At 41.8% G+C, this 8,392-nt stretch overlaps 1 protein-coding gene across 1 annotated transcript in view; it reads right to left on the bottom strand.

Moving 5' to 3' along the window:
• Positions 1-8,392, bottom strand: part of LOC122808690 (alpha-2-macroglobulin-like) — a 1,814,690-nt gene that overhangs the window by 940,992 nt on the left and 865,306 nt on the right. The window lies entirely within an intron of this gene.

Here is an 8,392-nt window from a genome sequence, read left to right as displayed (position 1 = left end):
GTTCACATTTATTACAGTACTTACACTTTAAGCACTTTATAACACAAATAAAATAGTAAAAAAGTAATTGTTTAATGATAAAATTAAGGTTACTAAAAGGATGAAGTGTCATTAAGGCATAGTAATTGTCTGAAAAAGTCCTAGCTACAAAAAGTAAGTGAAGAACCAAGGCAATAAAGAGTATAGAGTTGACAACAATGTTAGCCAAGGAAAATGCTGCCCCCCAAAAATTGGAAAACGTAGTTAGAAAAATATGTTTTGTGGTGAAACATCAAACGTGAAGAAACGCTGTGCAAGGTTTGATAGTCCCAGTCTCTATTGTTTAACTGTATGATCTGAGCAAGTCACTTAACCAGATTCAACTCCGAGGCTGACGAGAAGAAAAGGAGGGCCTTAAATGTATGCTAATCTGTACAAACAAGAAAGACAGGCATGCATGCATTCACAGTATTTGAGCATAATCAGCATACACTATGTACAACAGAACAAACTGTACAATATTATTATCATATTATAATATTACTTATTACATCACTATTATATTGTGGATACCTGTTCAAACAAAGTGAAATGCTAATGTAGAGCACATCTATATTTACTGAAACCAAGTATGCATTTTTATCAAGCAATCCATTTTGAGGGAGCATTTAGTATTTAACAAGTGGGCTTTTGATTCCTTTACAAAACATAATAATTAACAAAATTGCCAGCTGACTCATTAATACATGTATGCCCAGAAACTACTGTGCATGGGAGGATTCTAACACACTAGACCAGCTCATCTCTTCCCCCACAAGGGGAGATGATATTCTGGACTTGGTTCTTATGGACATGGGCAACCACTGCACCACTCCCATAGTATGTCCTTCCTTGGTGAGATCAGATCATCAGACTGTCTCATCTGACGTTTCTATCTCACCCAACCCCCGCCAGTCATAAACAAGCTAAAAAACTTCTCAAAAGCTGACTACGACCTCTAAGGGATATCTGTAGCTTCACACCACTGCCCCCCTTAGAGGATGCAGACAACCATGCTGACCAGTATGCCAATACAGTATACAAGCACCTATACAACTGCATGGACACAGCCATACCCAACAGAACTAAAACCTTCTCCTCAAGAAAACACAAACTTATTTGGTGGACATCCTCTATTAACAGGCTTTACAACAAATGGATGAAACTGCTATCCAAGGGTAAAAAGGAACAAATTCTAATTTGTAAAAACTCCCTCTTTAGCCTCAACAAGCAAATTAGATTACTAGTGAAAACCTCCAAAGCCAATTATGAATCAAAACTATCCTCCAAAACAAAGGGAAACTACAAAGTCTTCTTCAGTTACATCAAGAACCTCAATGGCAAAGCCCAGATTGTTCCAAAGTAGCACTTAACAGGATCACTTACACTGATCCAGTTAACTTAGCCAACATGGTAACAGATAGGTTCAGCACAAACTTCAACCCAATGTTCCCCCAAAGGCCCTTTCGACATCCCTGACACTTATTTCACACCTCACATCTCCATAGATCAAGTGTTAAATGCCCAATCGAAGGCAAATAACACAGCTTCCATAGGACCTGATAGTATCCCATGCTATACTCTACACCATCTCCAGCAAGAACTGATTTCACCATTGAGCACCCTATTCAACCACATCCTAAGTACAGGCTTCATTCCAGGACAGTGGAGAACTGCCATTGTCATCCCCTTGCACAAAGGTGGTGCCATTACTGACCCTGGAAACTATCGCCCCATTAGCTTGACAAGTCTGATCTGTAAAGCCATGGAGCGTATTATTATGGATCTCATAAACAAGGACATAGGCCATCTCCAAGCACTTGACCCCGCCCAGTTCACACTTGTCAAGGGCAGATATTGCCTGTTGAACCTGGTTGACTTCTTTGAGACTGTCACCAAGGCCCTGGATGAGGGAAAGTCAGTGCATATAGCTTACTTTGACTTGGCCAAGGTTTTTGAAACAATCTCCCACTTGGGCATCATCGAAAAGCTAAAACAACTTGGCGTAAATCCCTATCTCATCAGGTGGGTGGCCAACTGGCTCACCGACAGGACCCTCAAAGTCAAAATAGGCACCTCCGCCTCTGATAGCAGACTTGTCACTAGTGGAGTTCCCAGGGATCTGTCCTGGGACCCCCTACTGTTTGGCATCTACTTCTCAGAGGTCCAGGCAAACACAAAAGGCCTGTGGCTGACCAAGTTTGCAGACGACTGTAAGTTGGGTGTTGTCATTGACTTCCCAAATTATGTTAACATACTGCAAGAGGGTCTCACAGAAACTAATGACTGATGCCAAAGTCATGGCCTCAAGCTAAATGCAAAAAAATATAGCATCATACCATTTGGCAAAAACATGACCCCTACTGATTACCACATCAAAGGCAACCCCCTAAGCACACAACCTGTGGTGAGAGATCTGGGAACTCAGGTTTATAACAACCTCACATTCGACCATCATGTAGTGGCAGTGGTCAGAAAAGCCTTTTACTTGGATCATCTCATAAGTACAGGGACTGCATCCAGAAAATAGGAGGTTATTACTTCTCCATACTGCTCCCTCATTAGACAAATAATTGAGTATAACACCTCATTTGGTATGTATCTCTCAAAACATCTGCACCAACTAGAAAGGCCATTGAAAAACCTCACAAAGAGAATCAATGGCCTCCAACACCTATCATATGTGGACAGGCTGAAATCACTATCACTCTACTCAGTATTGTACAGATTGCTCAGGGGTGATGTGTGTCTCGCCTACAAGCAATCTCGGAACCTACCCTACTATAGATGCACCATATCTGTAAGTCTAACTACTCACACATTACTCACTCAAGAGGCCTGAATCTAATATGCAACAACAGCAAAACCTTCTGGAGAGACAGCTTTGTCTCCCAGAGGCTGCCTCAGCTCTGGAATAGACTTCCCATACATGTCAAACAGAGCACCTTGCTGACCCTCTTCAAGCGCAACCTTGATGAGTAGATGGGAAACCACAAATTTGTCTCAGGGGTTCCACTTGTGTCCTTCATTGACATGGGTGACAGCTGCTGACTGTGGTTTCTTTTTGGGGATAAACTCTTGGCTAGGCTTGAAAGGGCCCCAGGGTCATTAGCCTAGTAACCTCCTATGATCCTATGATACAGAAGGTGTTCATCTACTTAAGGAATATGGAATATCATATCACATTGAACCTCATATTATTTATTTATAATATAAATATTCATAACCATGTCATTAATCAAAGTGTAATACTGTGAACAGAAGATTGTGTAGTATCAGCATTTACTCCATGATAAATAAAGCCATTGCTAAGCATTTCTTACTCCAGTTATAACACTGCAGTATAAGAGAGGTACTGCACTTCTGAGGAACCACCTTTGAATAAAGTTTAAACAAAGGTTCCACCTGTTTAAACTAGTGATAGCTTAGATAGATGCAAAGCATCTTATAAAAGTTACAAAAAAGTGTCCATGAATTTATCCGCTGTTTAGCTAAATTATCCCTAGTTGGCATCATATACAGCATTGGGTCTCCCTTGAAATGTAGGACATAAATAAAGTAAATAAATAAGATTCAGTCAGGATGCATGTCTTAGTTTAATTGCACAAACTAGTTATATCCCTTCTAGTGCCGCATTGTGCAACAATAGCATATTTACCAAGAGGAAAACATACAGATACTGACCACCTCAATCCCTGGACACACACAGGCGCATGCATGTAAAGAGAGACACACACGCACACACATACACAGAAACAAACATGCACAGACACACACACACATACACACACACACACACACACACACACACACACACACACACACACACACACACACACGCGAACACAGATACAGAATCATGCATACAGATACAGAAACACACATACACACACACACACACACACACACACACACACACACACACACACACACACACACACACACACACACACACACACACACACACACACACACACAAACACAGGTACAGAATCATGCACACAGATACACACACATGCACGAATACAGGTACAGAATCATGCACACAGACACACACACACACACACACACACACAATGCTACACATGCACCTTCAATGATAATGCTTAGCCAAGGTATTGTTATTATCCTTATTTTTTATAGCTAATACATGTTCATAAATCCCATGTGAAAGCATGATGATGACGGGCCAAATCAGCACTATGCCGTTACTCACATGCACACAGTGGTACACTGATATGCATGTGCATACACTCTCATTCACTCTCTGATACATCTTGCACAGTTTCCCATGACTGGAAGGTATGAGTGTGTGACAAGAAAGCAGCACACACTTAACTCTTTTGGAACCATGTACTGCCCTGCACTTGTGTAGCTGGGGTGTCTATAAATTCTGTACTAACAAACACTTTAAGTGGGACCACAAAAGGAAGGTCCTTTACCTAGACCCCTCCCATGGTATACAGCATCCAAACCTTGTTGCCTAGCATGCACAGTATTACTATTCCGGGGAGCAATGGGAGGGTCTATGAACAGGAATGGTCTTAGAAGTATGCTAGGCAACTTGCACTCATCTTACATACCATACAGTAACTCTGGATACCAGTATAAGTCTTTTTTTTTTTAGCCTACCATTTCTCTGGCTTTGAAAATCAGATTTTGTCTAGGGGCCTTTAGGTATCTGGATACTGAGGAAGAAGACCTGGCTTTGTTGAGTGGAAGGGGAGCAAAAACAACAGAAAAAATGTGAAAAAGGTCTCACCCAAACATAATGAGTATTGTGCATTCCACATGGTCTGAACATGTGGGTATCAAGAAGACATATACAGCAACATGCCTGTCTCTGTTGGAACAAATGAAATACTTTATTACATTTAGCCATCTGAGCCATAATTTCACTAGGCACTCATTTCAGGGTTGAATCCAGATTTACCCACATGAGGTAATACTAGGGTAAACACTAACTTGTGGTGTTTTTTTCTTGTTCATTTGAATGCAGATTTATCCATCTAGTGGGATGCCTTAACACAGAACTACACCAGTGTGTCTTTCCTTGTCACTGCAATTTACTGCTCACATAGCTGCAACCAGCAGCTGATGTAAACTGTCAAACCCATCAATCAGAAACCTCATTCAGTATGTAACAACATTAATGACATGAAACTGCAAACCTCAGGATTTAAGTCTTTTTTACATGGGATCTTTTGGGATTCTTGATGATAAAGTCATATTATGCACAAATCGTTTCTTTAAGCAGTATTATGATGAGACTGTTTCAATGTTAATGTTAGCATTTTTAATTCCTAATATTATGCTGAATCTTTTTGCATGAAAACTTTTATTGTGTAATGGGTATTTTTCTTACTGCATAGCATAGGATCATAGGAAGTTACTAGGCTATTGGCCCTGAGGCCCTTATAAGCCTAGCCAAGAATTTAGCCCATGTTACAAGTCAGCACCCTATGACAGTGTCCAGCAGGGACAAAGGTGGAATACCCAGAGATGTAGTTTCTGTTCCCCATCCAATTATTCATGTTGTACTTAAAAAGGGTTAATGAGGTACTCTGCTTGACATGGAGAGCAAGCTGATTCCATGAAAGGGGGAGTCTCTGGAACACAAATCTGTCCCACAACAAGTCCTATTGATGCTACAGGCAAGGTTGACGTCATGCATGTGGGTTAATCGAGTGGAGCTTGTCTTGTGGATATGCAGAAGTCCCATCAAGGTAGGGTCTAAGATTGCTCTGTATGCCAGAGAGAGGTCACCTCTGAGGAGTCTGTAGGAGACTGAGTGGAGGGACAGGGCCTTTAGCCTATCTGTATAGGGTAGATGTTTGAAGCTCTGGATTCTCTTGGTGAGGAACCTCTGTGGTCTCTCCAGCTGCTGCATGTGCTTTGCAAGGTACATGCCGAAAGGGGTGTTGTACTCAATAATGGGCCTTATAAAGGAAGAATACAGGGATGTTATGACCACCTTGTCTCTGCATGAGATACCCTTACTAATGAGGTGGGCCGCGTAGAAAGCTTTCCGTACAACAAAGGCAATATGGTGGTCAAAAGTCAGTTTGCTATTAACCTGGGTGCCCAAGTCTCTCACGACTGATTGCATGCTTAGGACCTTATTATTAATGTGATAATTTGTGAGGACATCACTCTCCCCAAAGGGGATGATGATATATTTTGTGGCATTCAGTTTGAGGCCATGTTTCTGGAACCAGTCATTTGTTTGAGTGAGACCCTCTTGGAGGATGTCCACATCACTAGGGCAATTGATGACAGCACCCAGCTTGCAGTTATCTGCAAACCTGGTCAGCCATAGTGCACTGGTTTTGGTCTGCACCTCAGAAAAGTATATCCCAAACAACAGAAGCTCCAAGACCGATCTCTGGGGTACACCACTCATTACGGGTCTACTGCTTGAGGTGGCTTCCCCTATTTTAACTAGGTGGGTTATATCAGTGAACCAGTATGCTACCCATCTGGTAACATATGTATTGATGCCTGGTTGAAAGAATTATCTATTATACCTGAGTGGGTAATAGCAGTGAAGCCTTTGGCCAGGTCAGGGTAGGTGGTATGCACCATCTTACCCTTGTCTATGGCCTTGATGACTGTCTCAAAGATGTCAACCAAATTTAACAGGCATGACCTCTCCTTGATGAAACCAAACTGTGTGGGATCGAGTGTTTGAAGGTTGCCAATGTCCTTGGTAATGAGGTCTTTAACAATCCACTCCATGGTCTTGCAGATCAGGCTAGTTAGGCTGATGGGTCTATAATTTCCTGATGAGTGGATGCTCCACCTTTGTGCAAAGGGATGACAGTGGCTGTCCTCCAGTTGGCTGGGATGAAGCCGTTACTCAGACTTTGTTTGAATAGGGTGTCTAACGGTGCTGCAAGTTCCTGCCTGAGTTCATGCAGGATGTAGCCTGAGATGTTATCAGGTCCCATGGATGCTGTATTTTTTTGCATTTGACAGGGCAGTGATGACTTGTTCCCTAGAGATAAGGGGAGTGGGCAGACACTGGGGATGCCCCGATTTACTGATGGGGGGACAGAGGGGTGAAGTTTTCACTGAAACTGTCTGCCAGCAGGTTGGCTATATCTATGACATTTGTGTATGTGGTGTCCTTGACCACCAGTTCTGAGCACATCTGGGTGCTTCCGTTGAGACTGCGGTCATATGTGAAGAAGGTCTTATGATTGTCTTTAGTAGATGTGGCCAGTATGGACTCAAAGTTTGCTTTGGAGGATTTCACTAGTGCTCTTATTTGCTTGTTCAGGCTAAGGAGAGTATTACTTCCAGTTAGGCACCTGCTCCTTCTTGGTCCTGGATAGCAATTGTTTCCTTTTATTATATAGCTTATTTATTTCAGATGTCCACCAGACAGGTTTACTCTTCCTCGAGGAGGAGGATTTCATCCCATCAGGTATTCCTGATTCCACACAGCTATATAAATGCTCGTATAGTGCTTTGGTGTAGGTATGGACATATGTGCCAGGTGGATGATTTCACCCTGTTGGGTATTCCTGATTCCATGCAGCTATATAAATGCTTGTATAGTATTTGGTGTAGGTATGGACATATGTGCCAGTTCCTATGGAGGGGAGGGACTGTGAAGCTGTTTATACCTTCCCTCAGGAGGTTGTAATCAGCTTTGGAGAAGTTTTTTGTTTGACCTTAGCTGGGGGGGGGGGGGCAGGGGAGATGGAGACTTCAAAAGTGACCGCTTTGTGCTTGGATCTTACTAGGGAGGATGACACAGTAGGGATGCTGCAGTGGTTACTCATCTTGGTTAATACCAAGTCCAACATATTTTCACCTCTTGTGGGGATGTCAACCAACTGGTCCAAGGCATTTGCATTGACGAAATCAAGGAATCTCTGGGCATTTGTGTTTTGGCATGAGTATTTCTTCCAATGTATTGTTGGATAGTTAAAGTTACCCAGAATCAGGGTAAAGATTTGAATCTTGATAGATTTGAAGAGGTCCAGATATATCTCAATCTTTAAGTACAAGAAATCTGGACAAAGCTAAAAATAATGGAGGGGCAAAGGCCCAAAATCAAGGACATATTTTAAATATTCCCTTATAAATTAGAAATTTACCAGAATAATAGGTTTTGCATTATTATGCAGTTTGTGAAGGATATGAAGTCTGAAACTCAAATGTATGTCATTATTAAATGACTTCATTCCCAAAAGATTTGCCAGAAAACCAAAAATTTCAACGGGAATAGGTAAAAATACGTGGCAAAAATCTGGACTTTCTGACTTTCTGTGAAAATTACACAGTATGTTGGTTAGCGTGGGACACAGACTTGTCTGCTTTTTAAGATTACTACCATTTCCTTCACTTCAAAGTATTCAAAAGA

Source organism: Protopterus annectens, chromosome 8.part0 (assembly GCF_019279795.1).
Source record: "Protopterus annectens isolate FY-2018-M chromosome 8.part0, PAN1.0, whole genome shotgun sequence".
Classification (NCBI taxonomy): domain Eukaryota; kingdom Metazoa; phylum Chordata; order Ceratodontiformes; family Protopteridae; genus Protopterus; species Protopterus annectens.
Note: the sequence above shows the minus strand (reverse complement) of the source record. Positions and strands in the feature narration are given on the sequence as shown.